We start from the raw sequence: 19,901 nt of genomic DNA on the forward strand, positions 1-19,901 counted from the left end.
AGGCCAGGCCTGGTGGCTTTGTCTGGGAATCAGAAGCTCTCTAATGTTCTAGAAATTTGCCACATAGAGGGGGAAATAATGAAGCTGCGCTGCGGATGAGCCTGTTTATTCTGCCCTCTTGCTCTTCTCTGTGCTCCCCATTTCATGAGGGGATCACATGAGGTCACTCCAAAGCCTGATGAAAATCTCGGCCCTCGCCGAGCTGCTCACTCTCTCTAAGCTCATTATCTGACTGCCTCCTGCTTTCCCAGGGGTTGCAGGGAGGAGGAAAGGTAATTAAGTGTTTTGCTTAAATGGCCTTTTCAGTTGACAGAAATAGCTGCCCAGGGATGCGGTGGACTCTCCTTCCTGATCCCCTCCCAGCAACTGCCGGGCTGCAGGCCGCAGGCAGGCGCCAAGGGCGTGAGAGAGAAGCAATGACAGTGTAAAGGCCAAAGGGACCGGAGGCTGCTGCCCTCCGGAGATAATCCCTGGAGTGGATCATCTGCAGGCAGGCCGTGCAGGAGAATGAAACCGCATTGAGCACAGCTTTGTATGCTCAGGTAGGCCTTGCCCCTTCTGTGCATGGAAAGCATCTCATTTGTGGGCATGGGTGCCATTGGGTGCTGGGTGTGATCAGGCCAACAAGGGCCAGTGTTTCTCTCCTGCCTCACGTGGCCCTCTGTTAGAGCATCATGCCTTGGCCAAGTCCAACCAGGGGTGACGTCACCCAAAGCCAGTGATGGCAGTCATTATGACAGCATGAATCAATAGCAAAGGGTCTGTAATTATTGTTACGTTTTTGCTGGTATCATCGTTGATTCTCTGAATTGTATACCTCTCTTGATATAATCATGTGTTCGTGTAACCTATCCATATGCAAAATTTCATTGCAGGTTGTTAAAAATTAGGGAGATATGCCTGTTGGAATGTTTATTAGCTATGTTTATTACCATTTTCTTTCAAATTGAACCTCAAATTATAGTGAAAGTGACCTTACTATCATGCAGTGGGATTTAGCCCAAATCAAGTCAATCAAGTGCTTCAGAATTCATCATTGGAATGAACATATGAAGACAAAATCTCTCCTCTTCTGTATATTGAGTTCTGATGACTTCAGCTGCCTGCCAAGAAGGAGGGAAAGGAGAGAAATTAACGTACACAAGGAAACTCAGTGGGAAAATATGACTTTGCCAGATTTGTGTTTATTGCTCCAGTGATTCCTAATCTTACCCATGCCCAGTTCTCCCCTCCTAAGCAGCCGTTGACAAGGTCGAGCCTATGAAATGGCAGTGGGAGCACTCGGCTGTTTCTGGGCTGAGTAATGGGTGGGTCTGTGACACCATCCTTTCCTGCGGTGTTTGCGTGAAAATTCAGCAAGCTATATTTCTGTTTGTTTTTCTGTGCCTGCATTATACTTCCATTAAAAAATAAAATAAAATAAGAGGTAGTCCTGAGTATATTTTGCCCTCTGTGTTCTAAAAATTCTGCCATTTGGTAGCTCCATTCACCAGGGTTTCTATTTTGATTCATGGGATAATGAAGAGAATACCTTCTCCCCATGCCCAAGGGCCAAAGGAGGGAGAATATCAGAGCCCCAATGAGAGGTTCAGGTGTTTTTGATTTATTGAGGGAGAGTGCCTTCCAGGGAAAAGTGTTGAGGGAGGGAAGCATGGAGGCAGAGGAAGTTGCTGAGCAAGGCTGTTGTGTCAAGTGAAGTTCAGCCTTGGCCTGATCCACGGGGCGAGGCGGAGGGAGCTCCAGGTCATAAACAGGACTGCCAAATTATCTTTGCCCCCTTCCCAACCTTGATGCAAAAGATCCAGTTCTGTCTTTTATACCATCTATCAGTCAGTTAATTGGCTATGTGCCCCCCAACCTGGACAGCACAGCAAGTTTACTTGAAAAGGCTATTCCCATTAGCAGAGGGAAATGTTTTGGAAAAGCAGCCACTTCTGGGAGCCAGTATACCTAAAATTGTGTGGATGGAAAGCACGAAGCCCCCAAGTCAGTCAGGAGGATGGAAATGATGGTGAATAAAGCCACATCCGTTTCCTGGGGCCATGCTTTTACCTCTTATGGACACAGCACATATAATAGCACTTGGTGAAAAGTCTGCTACTTCCTGAAGTGCAGCCCCATCCACATGGGTGTCACGTTCCAGCTGGTCGCTCAGCCGCTTTGTTAAAAGGCTTTTCCACTGTTTTGTCAAGTTGGCGACTTCCAAATGGTGTGGTATCGGTGATAGAGTAGAATCGGTGATACCATGACTATGGGATCCCACTGCCACATTTCCTTAGCTATGAAGTGAATCTTTGATCTAAGGAGATGTTTTGTGTGATCCCATGTCAGTGAACCAGGCACTCTGAGCTTTTGGATAGTGCTCCACATCCAGAATACGTATCGATCCCAGTGAGCATGCTCTATTCAGGATGAGAGGGGACCTATGTAATAGACTTGCCACGAGTGCATTTCTGGTTGCTCCAGGAGCTCAGCTTTATTGAGCTAATAGGACTGACTCTCAGTGGCAACAATAGTTAAATCGGCCTTGGGCCCATGCATAGCCTCCCTCTCTGTCTTCATTATTGCTCCATTCATGAGCCCACTACTCATATCCTAGGGAAGCCAAGGGCAGAGGCTGATACTCACTGGCCAAGCAATCCTGTCTGTTTGGTTTTTTAGTACTTCTGCTACCATGGCTCTTGGTATGTGTTTATATGCAATACAAAAATCTTCACATTTGATGACTAATCCCACAGGTTCTATACCTCTTAAAAACCAATTGAGTCATTTGTCACTTCCCCAGAGCCCACATATATTCTTACCTTGAGCCACTTCTTTTTCTACACAGAGTGACTGACCAGATGCAGTAGTGGCACGAAGCTCTGTCCAGTGAAGGAGTCCCTCACCAGTGTCTTTCAGGGCTGCAAGGGAGGCTGTGTGTAGCAACAATCCATTTTCAGCCGTGTTGGTACACCTAGCTAATCTATCTGTGAGTCAAGCTCAGGTTTTCTCCTCCGTCCCGGTCATAGGCAATCCCCTTTATGGCAACAGATGTGAGCTGAGGGAAGGACATCAGTGCAGAGGAGTAAGTGACACAGAGGTCTGGGCCATCAGCTTGTCTGTGTCCTCTGGACCTTCTCAAGCCCAATCCTACATGTACCATTTTGATTCTTGCTGGGTCTGTTGGCCCTTGTGGGTCTGAAGGAACCCAGCTCATGATAGGCAGTTTGGCATGTGCTCAATTGCTATTTATTCCATGTTTAGAGGGTCTAGCTCTACTACAGCCCAATAACTTGGCAAGAGATATTTTTTCAAATGGCGTATAGTTCTCTGCCACAGATAGCACGGCCTTGCTCCAGAAGCCCAGAAGTCTATGCTGGAATTCTGCTTTGGGAGCTTACTAGAGCCTCTACTCAGCATCCCGTTCTACTAAGACTCCTCTAGGACCTAGAGTCTGCTGGATCAGATCGTCCAAACAGAAGGACTGCTTTTACTGCAAGGACTGCTCTTGTTCTGAGGCTAATGCAGAACTAGCAGCCTTCCATGCCACTTCATAGATAACTCAGAGACATGTTCTCAAATACAGAATGTACGGCCTTCAAAACTCTAAAATATCTAGCAATTGTTGTGTTTCTTTCTTAGTAGCAGTGGGTGCAAGTTACCCACTTGTTGCTTTCTCTGATCCTTACTGAGAGCAACGTACTTGTTCCTTATTTTGGAGGGCCTAGCTTGGCATACCCCAAACCACTGGACACCTACACCTTTCACTGGCAGGTCCCTGAATCTTTGGAGTTTATCTCCCATTCTCTATAGCATTTATCTTACTAAGGCATCCAGGGCACTTGCCATAGTGATCAATTTTCTTCAGAATGTCCAGCCCACCCAGACCCTTTCAGACTATATTATGATAGAGTGTGGGAGAATCGACTCATCCCTCAGACTAGGTTGTGACTGCATACCGTTGCCCATCCTATATGAATGCTAACTGCTTTTGTGCTTCCTTCCTAATGGAAAAATGCATTGACTAGATTGGTAGCTGCACACCCCCTACCCGAGGCTGCGATGATCTGCACTCCCGACAGAGGAGCTATATTTGAAGCCACTACCTGGTTATGCTTGCGGTAGTTCACTGTCTTATGCCGTGATCCGTCTGGTTTCGCAAAGATCAGACAGGCGATTATAATGAAAACCACTACTTTTATATTGTTTAAGTCATTTAGAGTTGAACTCATCTCTGTCATTCTTTCCAGGATGCAGTACTGCCTTTGATTTACTACTCTGGTGGGAAGGGGCTTCCACTTGGCTATTTCTACTACAATAGCTCTTACTCCACAGGTCAGGAGACCAATATGAGTCTTCTGCCAAACTAAGTATGTTTTTATTAAATGTATATTCAGAAATTTAGGAAGTGACCAAGTGTTCATTTGTAGAACCATCAGGCCCATCATGAGAAGGACCAAGGCCGTGACTCCCATATAACCCTCCCACAACAGGGAAGTGATGATGGTGCTTTGAGTCTCCAGGAATCCACACAAAGTCAGACCTATAACCTTCAGCATTGGTACAAGCTGCAAAAAGCATTTGTGTAATCTATTTCTGAGGGGAAGGTTACCCACGTATACAGCTCTGGGTTCCTTTAGGGAAGAACTGGAAAATCACTACTGCTTACACCTTCCTTAGTCGCAGAACCCATTCTTACTGGGACTCAGCCTTCCATCGGTGGGTGTCTGAGACCTGGCTCAGATTTCAAACTTGGGCAATGGATCATGAGTTTCAACTGAAACTTCAGCTGAAGTTTTCTCTGCTGAAAACTTCCGTTCTCTTTATTCTTGCTTTCATAATGCCATATCGACCAACGGATGGATAACCTATGATGAATGCTGGATGTTGGAGGTGTAAGAGTGAAAAGCTACAGCCCCTGACCTCCTGGAACTTTCTTCTTCCACCTTCTCTTGATCACCTTCTCTTGACACCACAAGACAATATATCTATATATCTATATCTATCTCTCTACACGTATAGGTATATATAAATGGAGATAGAGAATATCGTAGATTCTTAGCAGCTAACATATTTGAAAGTAAGAATGACAACAATAATAATGGTTACTATCAAAGAATTATCATGTGTTCTAAGTATTTTACCTATATTAGTTGATTTAAAGCTCACAACTCTGTGAGAGAGGTTTCTTCCCTTTGTGAATAGGAAAACTCATGCTTACAGAGGTAGCCAAGGCTCGGCCTGTCTCCCTAAAGCTATTTATGACCAAATGAGCATGAGGGAGATTAAAAGCAAAAGAAGGGGGAGGGATTTAGGCTGATTGGGGTTTTATCCAGTAGAAGCTAAATTTCCAGAACTCAATTCACAAACAGAGAGTACCAAGTAAACAATTTTTTTCTCTTATGATTCAAGCCAAACTGGAAATGACAGGGAGTTCAAAACTCAAGAAACTAAGTCACCAAATCAACCATTATCCATTAGAAACAGCTGCCACATGCTGAGTCCTGAAGGAGAAAACCACCATTTTGTACTGAAGGAGCCCACAGCCTGTTGAGATGAACTTGCACGCTCTGAACAGGCAATGAACCTCGGAAGTCTCGATGGGCTGGTTACACAATGTTCCTCAAATTGCAGGTATCAACCCAAGAGCGAATCATGATGACATTTTAACATTTTAGTAGGATTTAACTAGCATTTTAATAAATGAAGGAGAACATAATTAAAGAGAATATTATTGAATAGAGAAATATAGACTGAATCTCTGGTAGGAAGAATAATTGTTTTGTGACATTTTGTCACTTCAGATGAAGTAAAATATATTTCTGAGGGTTCTGGTCAAAAGAATTGAAAAAGGCTGCATAGAACGTACAGAAAAATGCCTTCACAATCAAACAAAACAAGCCAAAATCAATCCAAGGGGCAAAAAAGGGCATTGCATCAGCATGATCTGAAGAAAATGTGCATGACTGAAACAGAAATGCTTCCTTGGCTACCTGTGACTGATAGAATTAAAACTGTTCCTATAGCCTAAGGGGTTATGGTAATGAAAACTAACATAGGTAACAACAATGAAAAGAGCTTAACACTTCTAGACTTTTTGTGACTGTGTCCCTCTCTCAGGGTCATCCAGGAGACACAGGTGTTTGTGAGTGTCCAGAGTCACCTCCCAACCCAACAGGGCCTCCTTCCACCAGCACTGACACATGCTGAGGACAGAGCTTTGGTACATGGGCCTGACTTCGGAGAGCTACTCATTAGCCACGAGGGAGGGTGGGGGTGGCTGGCATGAGCTTGAGATACTTGCCAATGCTGCTTAAAGGAAGCCTTGTCAAGTCTGCAAATGTCATTTTTCATTCCCTCCTGACACTATTTTGGTTTCTTGCTTTGTTAGCCACCTAGAAATCCAGAGCACCTTCCTTAGCAATTCACTTCGCAACATAAAGCCTCCTGACTTGGGAATTAGTCCACTGTGGGTCAACGTATAAAATGGAAAGCAGGAAATGCATAGGTTTTCAAAGCACTTTTTGCTCAGGAAAGGCTCTCGATGAGTCATGCTTCATATTGCAACAGACCTTTCCTTCCAAGAGAATTCTGAGAGCCTCCCCTTACTTATCACTGCCTCCCATATGGAAGCAACAGCAAGAATCCCTGTTGTGGGCTCCCCAGGGGCCCCAAGCTCTAAAACAGGGATGGGCTGTGTGCAGCCTGAAGAAGAAGGATATTCATGCTTCTATTCACCCCTAAGATGCAGTTCCAAAGTCACAAAGCATATCTATCACAGGCAGCTTTATGCTTGATTCATAAACCAAAACTCTGAGTTGCTGGAATGTCAGGAACTCAAGCCTCACTGAGCAATCAGACACAGTCAGAACTGACTCACAAAGGGGGCATTTGAAAAAGTTCTAGTCAGAATTTGCCTGTGCTGTGTCCTTGCTCAGAAGTCTTTTCCCTCCCACTCTGCACTGGCCTGGCTTCTTCTCATCCTCAGGCCTTAGCACAAATGTCACCTTGTCAGAAAGCCCCTCCCTGACCACCCTGACTGAGCCAGGTCACCCAATCAATGCTCTCTCAGTGCATCCTGCTCTTCTCCTTCACAGCACTGATCACGATGAATAATTACACGCTGACTGGTATGTTTGCTTGCTTTCTACCTGCCCCTGCAGGTGACTAGAAGCTCCGGGATAGCCTGTGCGTTCTCTCTGCACACCCAGCACACTGCCCCCGGCACTGGCACCCAGAGGACAGTGGACTTTGTTGAAGGAGTAAATGAGTTTTATAGAAATCAAAATTTTGTTATCTGTTTCTTACCATTAAGCAGTGTGTTTGTATTAAATTTTGAACAGATAATCATTATTATCAAAACATTAAGTGTTTATGACCACCCATGTTTATAGCAGCGTTATTCACGATAGCCCAAAAGTGGAAGCAACCCAAGGGTCTGTAGACAGATAAATGGATAATCGAATTGTGGTCTATACGTACAATGGAATACTGTTTTGCTCAGCTTTAAAAAGGACATGCTGGAACATGATACAACACGGAGGAGCCTTGAAGACATGAAGTAAAACAAGCCCATCACAAAAGGACAAATACTGTGATTCCACTTCATATGAGCCCCTAGAGTGGCCAAGTTCATAGAGACGGAAAGTAAAACGGTGACTACCAAGGGAATAGGGATTTAGAGTTACGAAGTACAAAGGTGTGGTGTGAGAAGACAGAAAGGTGTGAAGACCGTGGTGGTGACGATTGTACAACGACGTACACGTACCTAAGGCCACTGCACTTACACACAGGAATGGTTAAGGTGGTAAATTTTATGCTAGGTACACTTTACCATAATTTTTAAAAATAAAATTAAAAATACTGTGTTTATTAGTACAGCAATGCATGCTTTTGCTGTTCTGGCAATATCGGGTATATTTCATATAAATGTTAACAAATACTGAAAACATTGGTTGCCATAGTGAACCAAAGTTTTGTGTTCTGGCTCTGATTCCAGTGGAGCTTCCCTCCCTCCCCTTCTCTAGTCGGAAAGCCCTGTGTGCAGCCCTGTCAGACGAGGGGTGGCTGTTCAGAAGCACTCGGAGAACAGATGGCTGGACGTACAATGAGGTGCATGGGTGTACAGACTGGTTGGTGACATAGGTAAAAGAATCTTCATAAAAAAGATTCAGAAGTGTATGATGGACACTAGACTTTATATCCTAGATTTTGGTAGTTAGGACAACTTAGGTCCTCAAATCTCTTCATTCCCTCTTCTAGTGAAAGATATTTAGGTGATTAATATTTTTAAATAATCAAATTTGAGGAGATTCTTAAATAAGAAACACAGAATTTTCAATTCTATCACATTACTTCTTTCTGAAAGAAGTATTTTATTCCCAAAGATTCAAAAAACATTGATGAGTAAGTTATTATTACCCACATTTTACAGGAAATTGGGGCTGAGAGAGATCATTGCTTAAGAGCACACAGCTGGGAAGGGACAGAGCAGGTGTAAAGCCACATCCCATACTGTTAACCAGTAGGTTCTACCAGCACTTTCTATTAAAGAAAGAAAAAGACGAGGGGAGGGGGAAAGTGAAGAAAAGGAAGAGAAAGAAAAGAGCCCTCTAGTTCAGCATCTTAAACTTAAGGAGCTATAATATTCAATTGCTTGGTCCACTTTAATGCTCACATTTTAATACAAACAACTCAGAGTGGGCCTTTATGGGTTCCCCCAGTCTTGCCAAATGAAGCCCCCTCTGTTTCCCAGGTGGCTGCCCCTCTGCAGCTGCCCTGGGAGCCAGGCCAGAGGTCTCACGACACAAACAGCTTCCCTCATTCTTCCTGTGACAGAGGATAGCTTCCCTTAATGCTCCACAGTTTCCGGAAGGCTGCATTGTTCTCGAATCCCTGTTTTGGAGTTCCGAAAGACTTCATTTCCTCTAACTAGACTTTCCCCTTCCCCAGAGGTGGGGGAACAAAGTCAACCCTTCCATTCTCCTTTGCTCTAAGTCACCATGTCTTAAGGACCCTTACAAAATATATGCTTCAAGTGGCAGCCTCACTAACAGCCTCAATATAGAAGCTTTGACACTACAGGGGCATAAGCTCCAGTGGAGCGGGTTGTGGGGGAGGCAGCAGGGCCAGGGCAGGCACGAGGAGGGAGCAGGGAGAGAGCTGGACCCAGGAGAGCCCATGGCACCTGCATCTAGGCAGTACCAAGGCACTCACAAAAAATCATCAGGAGTGTCCAACAGTGTCATTGAATTAGAATTTATCCTACCAAATGTGTCTTTTATAACTGGTGTCAAATTAAACCTGTTTATTACATAAAGATTCTATTTCTAAACAGTAGTTTTAAAAGGAAAAGAAAAGGAATTGAGGAGGGTGTGTGTATTTACCGGCACTCTACTCACTATGAGAAGTAATTTGTCTTTGTTGCTGGGCTGTCTGCCTGGTCTTTATTCTTTAAACAAGTCTGAGGAAGGTTTCCTGTGCCTACGAGAAATGGTATTTGTGTTCCTCTGGGCAGACACCTGCAGCTCTGTGCTCGTATTTGGATTACACTAAACAGACCTTCCTTTCTCCCCTCTCTGAATTCTGGCCGTTCTCTAACAATGCAGACCAGCTCTCGGGAATGGTGAGACAGGTCAGGCACCCGGGGGCCGCTGTCGGCCCCCAAGAGCCTGTGCCCGGCCCTCAAGCACCTCCTCTTCAGGATCAGATTCAAAGTGCTGGCAATCTCCCTCCTGGCCTGCGAGACAGAGAAATCTTAAAATTACTCTTTGGTGCCTTGCCCTTACTTTATCAGTCCATTTTGTAAAGAATAAAGCAAGAAACACAGAACAATGAAAGGAAATGATGGAGACACTATGGTTTTTGAGCTCTCAGGAACAGTGCAGCTTTGGTGAAAGAGGAATGTCATACTCTGCCCTCCCACACTCTCCCCACAATTGTATTGAGGTCAGGGTACAAAACCGAAAGCTGCAGATCTCCTAAAAAAAGAGAAAAAAAGCAAAAGGCTTGACTGATGTGGCTCAGTTGATTGGGCGTGACCCTGCGAAGAGAAAGGTTTCCAGTTCAATTCCTGTTCAGGGCACATGGCTGGGCTGCCAATCAATATTTCTCTCCCTCTCTTTCTCCCTTCCCTCCCCTCTCTCTAAAAGTAAATGAAATCTTTAAGGAAAAGGAAAAAGACCAAGAATTTCAGGATATTTATTTTTGCTTGGTACAATTTGCATCTCTATTTTCAACTTTAAAAATAAACAAATTTCCAGATATTGAAAAAGTCAGAAAAGAGAAAGATAAACTAATATTTTTAATATACATTTTCACAAAAAGGTATCTGCGCTTCCATGTTTACTGCAGTGTTATTTGCACAGCCAAGACACGGAAACAACATCAGCGTCCAACAGATAAATGGATAAAGAAATCGTGGTGCATGTATACAATGGAATATTACTCAGCCATAAGAAAGGACAAAATACTGCCATACACGACAACATAGTGAAACTTGAGGGCTTTGTGCTAAGTGAAATAAGTTAGATGGAGAAAGACAAATATTGTATGATCTCATTTATGTGTGGAATCTGAAAATAAAAAACATTTTGCCCTCATTAGTATGGCTCAGTGGATTAAGTGCCAGCCTGTGAACCAAAAGGTTACCAGTCCGATTCCCAGTCAGGGCACATGCCTGGGTGGTGAGCCAGTTGTCCAGTAGGGGGCATGCAAGAGGCAACCACACATTGGTCTTTTTCTCCCTCTGTTTCTCCCTCCTTTCCCCTCTCTCTAAAAATAAATAAATAAAATCTTTTTTTAAATGTAAACATTTTTAAAAAGCTCACAGGCATGGATAATAGATTAGTAGTTGCCAAAACCAGAGGCAGGAGGTGGGGAGTGGGAAAATGGGTGGAGGAGTCAAAAGGAACAAACTCCTAGTTATAAAACAAATGAGTCGTGGGGATAAAGGGTACAGCGTGATGACCACAGTTAATAATACTGCATATTTGAAAGCTGGCTAGCGGAGTAGATCTGAAAAGTTCTCATAAGCAAGAAAAATTCGGTAACTCTGCGTGGTAACAGACGTTAACTAGAGTTGTTGTGGCGACCCTGTCACAGCATATATAAATATCAAACCATTATGTTGGGCCCCTGAAACTCATATAATGTTGTGTCAATTTTGTGTGCTTCAATGAAAAAGAAATAAAATATTGTTCAGCTCTGAAAAAAATATATACGTTTTCAAATAATACGCTTGATGTTTTTCTTCTGCTACAACAATCTGCCATCTAGAGCACCTGGAAATTTGGGGGAAGTTGTGTATTTATTGTACACTTAGCTGATGCCTGAATTTTGGGACCTCTTGTATTCGTCTTTTCTCAAGTCCTCTGCTTCTTTTTTGCAACCCCTGTAATGGTTTTCCATCAAGAACCACTAACACAACTTCCCAAGAGAACAATTGCAAATAAAATATAGTTACACTTAAAGTTTTACACAAAATTACACCTGCCTGGCCATCGTGTTGAAGTGGAAGCTGCTTTAATGACAGAAGAGGCGGCGATCTTTAGAGAACTGGTAAAACTTCTAACCAGTGGCTCAGGTGCCCCAGGCATGGGAAGCTCATTTCTGGTGTCTCAGCTCTGGGAAACTGTTGGTTTCTGAGGCCTTGAGCTTTGGGCCCAAACCTGGTGGGTCTTCCCTTGAACGTGGGGCTGATGCATAAAACCTGGAGGAGCTGACACAGCCACTGGAGCAGGGACAGGACTGCTTCTCTACAGTATGGACCTAGCTCGAGTCTCTGACACAGTGGTTATTTGCAGGGTGTTACTCTTCATTCCTGAGTTCAAACTTCACTCTGTCCTGCTTATCCATATAAAGGTCATTTGACTATGACTTGTTCATCGGTCAAGGTCAATCCATTCCCAAGTTATAGCAGACAACATGACTGTCACCAGCCTGAGGGAGCTGGAGGCAGAAGTGACCACAGCTGAGTGGTCTCAGCTGAGCTTTTCTGCCAGAAAGCCCTCATGCTGTTCTAGAGTAGAGTTGGGCTACCGGCAGCTCCCCAGAAGTTTCACAGGCGCCTGGAGTCAGGGCGAGGGAGGAAGAGCGGCCCACACTCACCCCTGCCCGAGGTTCTCCTCCTCACCCAGCAACAGATCCAGTGAGGGATGCCCCTTCTGGCAACCCTCTCTGCATTTTGTGCTCTCACAGGCCCCTCCCACAGGCCCCGTCTCACCCTGCCCTCTCTGAGGTGTGTCCTCCAGGTCCGCACATAGAGAAGAAAGGACAGGGGCCCTTTCTTTTGCACAGAGAGACACACAGCAATAGAATACCCGTGTGTGGTGCTGGATAATTGTTCCTATCCTTCTTTTCCCACCCTCTGCCTCAGAACTTTGCAGTGCCCCCCACTGCAGAAAGGCACACCGCTCCCCCACTCTCCCCACATACACACCTGGCTCAGCCATGTGACATGCTTTGGACAACGGCATGAGAACAGACACATGCAAGCAAAGGTTTTGTGACTGGCTCCCTCTCTTGCATGTCTGCCATCACCACGAGAATGAGCCTGCTCTCCCAGGAGAACAATAAAAGACACCAGGGCCAGGACCACTTCCAGCTGGAGCTCAGGCCCTCAGACTTGTTAAGAACTAAGAAAGGGCTGTCCTAAGCTCTTGAGTTTGAGGAAGCTGCTAGATGGTATTTTGAGGCAATTCCCACCTGGGTGGCTTTGGCACTGCACGGCAATGTTATTTAAGCACAGGAGAGGCTTTGGAGCCCGAGGTCACCGGAAGAAGAAACACATAGCCTTTCACCTATTCTAGGCCCTTCCTCTGTGGTCTCCCCTCCCCAAATCTCACATGCCAGCCCCTTAAATGGAGGAGGCACTCACACACAGAGAGAAGCTGGATTCCTTCGTTCCTGTTTTTCCTGTGAGCCTAGAAGCCTGCAACATGTCCCTCTACCCCTCAAGACCTAATTGGTCATTGACATCTGCTGGTGGCCATCAGCCGTTCGGCCGGCACCTCGACTGCTGGGCTGCATCATACACATCACCCACGGAGGGTGATAGGAGGCTGCTTCAGGAGGAGGCTCTGACACACAGGGGTCACCAGGGCCAGTGTGGCAGGACTCTAGGGACACGGCAGCTCCTTACCAAGTTGGCTCCTTCCCTCTCTTCCTTACAGCATTCGGAGAAAGGACAGCATTCAGTGCTCAAGTGATGAGGACCAGCCAGGTAGTAATGCTGACTCTGCTCCCCTGCGTGTTCCATCACCACTGGTGTCCCTCTGTGCGCTCAGGGCGGGAGCAGGTCTCAACAATAGCATAGTTTCGTCATCCCTGATGCTCGCTACGTGCACGTCCTAGGCCCAGGCTCTGCTTTTTGGGTCGGCTATTTCTGGCAGGGTTCCACAACCTAGTCCACACCCCCCAATCTGTTTAACACACATTATCTCTGGACCTATGAGAAGATCAAGGGTCTTTGTGTGAAAACCAAAGCCTTCCACCACTCCATTACCCCCGTGTTTTATCTGATTTCGTTCCCTTGAGTCCTTCTATCCAAATCCACAAGACTCTCAGTCCTCTAGCTTCTCCATCATAAAAATCTTAACTTTGCATTTTTCCCCTCATTTTCTCCTTTCATTTAGAGCACATGCCAGTTACTGTTTTGCTTTGTTTCCTTTTAAGATTTTGTTTATTTTTAGAGAGAGGGGAAGGGAGGGAGGAAGAGAGGGAGAGAAACATTGACCAGTTGTGCAACACCCCCAGCCGGGGGCATGTGCTCTGACTGGGAATGGAATCGGTGACCTTTTGGTTTGCAGACGACACCCAACCCACTGAGCCACACCAGTTAGTGCCAATTAGTGTTTTTCTTGCTTCGACTGCATTCTGCTGCTCCTGAAACCCCACCTGTTCTGCAAAGTATTTCATCAGGGAAAGGCACTAATCACCCTGTCCCCATTCTGTAATGAATTATTTATGCCACTCTTGCTACTAGATTTCAAGTTCTTCCGTGGCCAGGAGCTCTGCAATCGGTCTGGTTTATTTCCTCTGCTGTGTAGTTCTGTGTTCCCTTACTACTCCAAACAGAGAGTAATGAGAGAGCAACAATGTGAAACCCAGAGGAATAAAATGCACAGAGAAAAATTGGGACATTGTGAATTATTCTGGTGCTTTCCACTTTGAAAGTGCCACAGCAGTTGCCCTTCGAGCATTTTGCTCTGAACAAGCCCCTGACATAGAGCTGGAGAGAGCTGGAGGCACGGGAATCCACAAGGTGGGTGGTCCCTATGTGGGCAAGGGTCCACTCCCTGGGAAGGCGGCACCAGGAGCCATGCTAAGGGCCCAGCAAAGGCCAAGTATGGTGTGGGCTTCCTTTGACCAGGCCCCACTACGGCAGCAGGTCAAGGAAGGCCAAGTGAGGGTGCTTATCTGTCTCCCTTCCTGTGACTCCCCTGCCCCAACCCACTGTCCCCAACCCCTGTGTCTTCAGCCTGACGGTTGGCTGACCTTGAGTCCCACCTTGACATTCCACCCAGTTCTGTTCTCTTTGTAGAACCTTTCTTCCCCTCTTCTCAGGAAAATTCCCATCTATAGACTAATAACTACAATTGACTTGAGTTGCTCAGAACTGTATAGACTTGGAGCTAACATAGTCTGGAGCTTAAGTAAACGACTCATTTCACCTTTGCAGCAGCCCCGCGGTAAAGTGGGTGCTGTCGTCACCTTCCTTTTACAAATGAGGAAACTGAACCCTAAGAGTTCACAACTTGCCCAAAGTTACAAACCCAGCTGAGATCTGGACGCAGGTAGTCTGACTCCCAAACCCACATGTTCCCACTGCTCTGCACCCTCCTTCAAGTGTTTAGTCAGTGCGGCCCAGGACAGTTGTAGGGAGGCCTTCCCTCCCAGGAAACTGTCATGAACTCAAATATGACTCATAGGAGGTGTGCAATCGTCCCAGCTGAGCCAAGTGAGAACCAGAACCACCCTACCTTCAGCCTGTCTTTGCACCCTATGTTAGTTAAGGGAATGAATAAGCACCAATACTTCTCCCCCAGATAACAGTCCAACACAAGGGCTCCCTGTCGGCGGCCTGCTTTCATCTCATGGCTTCACCATCTCCTGGCAGATAGGGGGAAACAAAGCGGTAAAAGCTATCTGAGTCTTGAAAACCTCAGCCCAGAAGTGACACGTCTCACTTCCATTCCTGCTCCAGTGGCTGCGCTCTTTGCCCCACCCCCTCGTCCTGTCCTCACAGCTGACCCAGTTTCCCGTGAGACTGTAGGGGCTGCTCGGCAAAGCAGACACACACAGGAGACCACACCCTCACTGGGGCCGGGTGGGACCTTGCAGTTGCCTGACAGCCTGGCATTAAGAGTCAAACAGTGATGACAAATAAACTTGAGTTTAAGTCCCAACCTACTTCCAAATATGCTAGGTAACCTTGAGCAAGTTATTCAACTTGTGTCTCAAAGTGTCATGTCAAGATACTCATAAAACTCCCTGGCTGGTGTGGCTCAGTTGGTTGGAGCATACTCCTGCAAGCCAGAAGGTCATGGGTTCGATCCTCAGTCAGCACACATGCCGAGGTTGCAGGGTCTGTCCTTGGTCAGGGCACGTATCACGTATGAGAGGCAACCGATGGACAGTTCTCTCTCACCTTGATGTCCCTCTCCCTTTCTTTCTCCCTCCCTTCCCCTCTAAAATCAATAAGCATGTCCCCAGGCGAGGATTTTTTTAAAAAAAGATATACATAAAGCATTAAACATGTGGCATATGTTAAGTACTTAATGAAACATTAGCTATTATGTTCCTTGTAGCCACATAGTCAGACAGCCTAGGCCAGAGTAAAGTCCCAGACCCTGTGACATTTGCTCCTGGCCACTGGGACTGTGTCTGCATGGCCCTCATTAGAATGAGGAGAAGAGGAGGCACCCTGTGTCTTCCTCACCCTCCTCTGAGGTGACACATCTAAGGAGGATGTGAAGCACAAACAGACGGGGAAGAGAAGGGCCACGGCTGGGGAGGTGCAGGAGTGAGGGAAGGAGGGGCGGCAAGCAGAGAGAGGCTGTGTGAAACCAGAGACAGGCAGAGCCTGTGGGGGTTGGCTGGCAGTCTGAGGGAGGTGAGGGAGGAGCCGGAGTGAAGGGGGACAGGAAAGGCATAGGAGGCGTGCCCTAGACTTCTCCCAGTCCACCTGCGTCCACTGCTCAGTGGATATGATGTGACTTTGGAAACTGTCCTGTCCAAAGTGATGGGGTAATGGTTCACCCGAGTACCCATCTCAAGACGCAGTAAATTATACATCACTTGTTGTGGATTAAACTGTGCCCCTTCCCCCGCAAAAGATATGTCGCTGTCCTAACCCCTGGCACCTGTGAAGGTGACCTAATGTGAAAACGGGGTATTTCCAGATGTAAGTTACGATGTGGTCCCACTGGAGTGGGGAGGGGGGGGTCCTTAATCCAGTATGACTGGTGCTCTTATAAGAAGAGACACAGGGACAGGCCCACACAGAGGGGGAAACTGCCATGTGAAGACAGAGGGATGACGGTCACATGGCATCAGAAGCAGAGATTGGAATGCTGCCATTGTAATCCCAGAAACACCCAGCATGGACAGCCACCACCAGAAGTGAAGTGTCAAGGAAGGAGCAGAGACTCCCTCTGAGACCCCAAGAAGGACCCAGCCTTGACAACAGCTGGATTCTGGGCTTCTGGTCTCCAGCGTTGTGAGAGGGTGGGTTTCTGTTATTTTAAACCACCTACTCTGTGGGGGTTTGTTATAGCAGCCCTGGAAACTGATGCAACATTCATGCATTTAACAAATATCATTGAGTATCGATTAGCCGCCAGAGACTGTGAACAAAACAAACCCGGTTCTTGCCTTCACAAAGGTTATAGTCTGGTGGATGAAAGAGACATTAATCCGATAGTGAACCACCAAGTCCCAGGTGCCATCTCTCCTTTTCCCCAGTGTGAGGACACACTTGGGGTCTTCATCTCTCTTTTCCCGAGATCCTAGCATGGGCTTGAGACATAAAAGCTTAATTAAAGGAGACCACATGAAGCTGGGCCACCTTGAGATCAAGCTCCCTGTAGTGTCATATGCAAAGCAGCCACTGCCTCTAAAAGCTGTGACCTATGATGGAAGTCCCTAGTCAGGACTGGGGAGGTGGCGATGGGGGTTTACATCCCAAAGCACACAGCCAGACTCCTACAAATCCTCAGCAGTTCCCAATCCCTTTCCCTCTCACCTGACTCTCTCTAGAGGTTGTCTCAACTCCTGGTCTTTTCTCATGTAAAGAAATGTGACCTCTTTGGCTTCTCACAAAGGGTTCTGCGTAGGTACTGAGAGAAGAAAGGAAAAGTTATTTGATATTTATACTCTATTTTTTGTTCTTCTCTTGAACTCATGAATTATCAAATGAATGACCAAACCTGCCAGCTCCCAGCAGCCTCAGGTCCTTGCCTTTTGCAATGCAGGAATAATTCTGAATTAGTTAAGCCAACCTGGAAAGTCCAGAACTCTCACACTATGCAGGAGCCCTCCTCCTAGGGCAGGAAATTAGCTCGTTCCATAAAGTATCTCTGATTCCTCAGATATCCTCTGAAGTCATGGTTTCTCCACACGCCTCTGGAATGGCAGGCACCTGGGCACTTTCTTTCATTGGGCCCCAGCTCAGTGCCTGGAGGCCAGAAAGAACCCTGGGCTGGGGATTTACAGGTGTGTTTTAGGGAAAGTCCCTCCACTTCTCTCAGTCCCCGAATGAGCCTATGCAAAACGAGGAGATTCTACTAGATCCCCAGGAAGCCCACAGCAAGCTCAGAACTCAGACAGCAGGCAGGAAGGGCGCGAAAGATCAACCAAAACACTCGCTGGAAAAGATATACGCACCCACATTTTCAGTACAGCGTTAATGTACAATAGCCAAGAGAGGGAGGCGACCTGGGCGCCCATCAGTAGGTGAATGGATAAAGAATATACAGTTCATATAGACACAATGGAATGTGACTCAGCATAAAAAAAGAATAAAATGTTACCATTTGCAGCAACACAGATGGGTCAAGAGGGCATTATGCTGAGTGAAATCAGTCAGACAGGGAAGGACAGATACTGTGTGATTTCACTTATTTGTGGAACTCCAAATAACAAAACAAATGAATATATTAAAAAAAGCAGAAACAGACTCATAGATACAGAAAATTATCTGATGATTGTCAGAGGAGAGGGGGGTGTAGCAGATGAATGAAAAAATAAAAAGATCGACCAAATCAAACCAAACATCAGAGCCTCAGTTGGCTAATCTTTGCAAGGCCTTTGTTAACCAGGGCCTAGTGACTTGCTTCAGCTCATCAGCTTTTCTTTGGTGACACCTTGCTTAGGAGACTGTGGTGCAACCAGCACCCTAGAACAGCAAGTGACCTGGACACCACTGTCAGCGCATCTGGCCCAGCGGGGGAGGGCTGGTCAGTAGAGAACTCTCAAGCTCAGCCACGACGGAAACTCCCACTGAAAGGCCAGGGAGCCTCTGGAATTGGGCTTGACGTGCCCTGACACATCAGTGGTGCCCAGGGGTTTGCTCCTCCCGATGCTTTAATGCCTGGAATTCTAAACGTCTTGTTATTTTTCGGGCAGTCATAGTAATTATCCCACTCGTAATGAATTCATTTGGTATGAATTTCAATGTATGTGTACAATACCTTCATAAGAATTACTGAATGACTCAGCATTAATTAATCTATCTTTAAAGTAGAATATTAACAATCAATTCACATTACTCGGATCCTTAAGCCACTGGCAGGGTGTTTATTACAATTATTATTATTTATGAACTGTGCAAGGTATTTTCGAACATGTGCGTGCGCGGTTTCTCTCTACACCTTCTCCCCTATCTATATATATCACTGCTGCTTGGCCAAATAGATTTGTCTAATCAATACTTCAGTGTCCTTATCGTGAAAGATGTCACCTTGTGTTTGCAGCTGTTAGCCCATCATTACACGTAAAGATTTCTGAGCTGCTTCGGTAGCAGTGAAATGTATCATATTTTTATACCACATTCATCTCAAGGGCCATCCAGACAGGAAAAACATCAGGCTCTTTTCTATTAAACCATGAAAATATTCTCTTGATTGCTTAACACACCTTATCGCAGAGTGGTCGATTCATTCATAAACAAAATCATATTTTTAAATGTGAACATTAGAATCAGATTACCCTGAGCAAAATGATATTTTGTCATGGGACCTCATAGGAGTGTTTTTAGTGTATCACCTTAAATATCCTGATGCCAAGTGAAAAATGAAAAACAGTGCAGATATTTGTCATGTTCCAAACAGACCCTTGATATTGTAAACACACAGCACATCAGTTCTCTGTGGCACATGGGACTAGGGAGAGACAAAACACACCAAGCTAGAGAGATATTCAGAAAAAAAAAACACAAAATGGTAAATCATTGCATTGCTGACAGTTTCTAAATTTGAACTTAAAGCTCTCAACAGCAAAAGAGTTATCTCTCCAAGGGGCAAACTATGAACTTAATTTATGTGGGGGCGTGAGTTATGGACCCAAAGCAAAGCTGACATACATACATAATTTTGAGTGAACTCATTTCATTCATTTTATTAATTTCACTCCAATTTTTGTATTTAATTACCAAATCTCAAGAGCCAATGCTTAATGTCTACCGAATTGGTTTTTGTTCAATGGTCTGAGTGTGTGTGTGCGTGAAACATGACCTAACACGGGGCAGAGGATAGTGTATTGTAAAGTACAGGACCCACACTAAGCGCATTTCTGTTGCTTTCATCCGGAAGGCAGCGCGAGTCTCCTTGAGACAAGGCTTGTCACACTCTCGGGGATGACAGTGTGATGTAAATGATCTAGCATGCTCATTTCCTTCACACGCTCTCTGCCCCACCGGA

General features: G+C 45.7%; 1 long non-coding RNA gene across 1 annotated transcript; it reads right to left on the reverse strand.

The window, feature by feature from the left end:
• Positions 1–550: 550 nt before the first annotated feature.
• On the reverse strand, positions 551–12,584 carry LOC139441102 (uncharacterized). Its single transcript, XR_011651513.1, has 3 exons — positions 12,422–12,584; positions 2,805–2,915; positions 551–1,103 (listed from the first exon to the last, which is right to left on the reverse strand). It is a non-coding gene; the product is annotated as an uncharacterized lncRNA (long non-coding RNA).
• Between the last annotated feature and the right edge of the window lie 7,317 nt (positions 12,585–19,901).

Source organism: Desmodus rotundus, chromosome 8, assembly GCF_022682495.2.
Source record: "Desmodus rotundus isolate HL8 chromosome 8, HLdesRot8A.1, whole genome shotgun sequence".
NCBI classification, from domain to species: domain Eukaryota; kingdom Metazoa; phylum Chordata; class Mammalia; order Chiroptera; family Phyllostomidae; genus Desmodus; species Desmodus rotundus.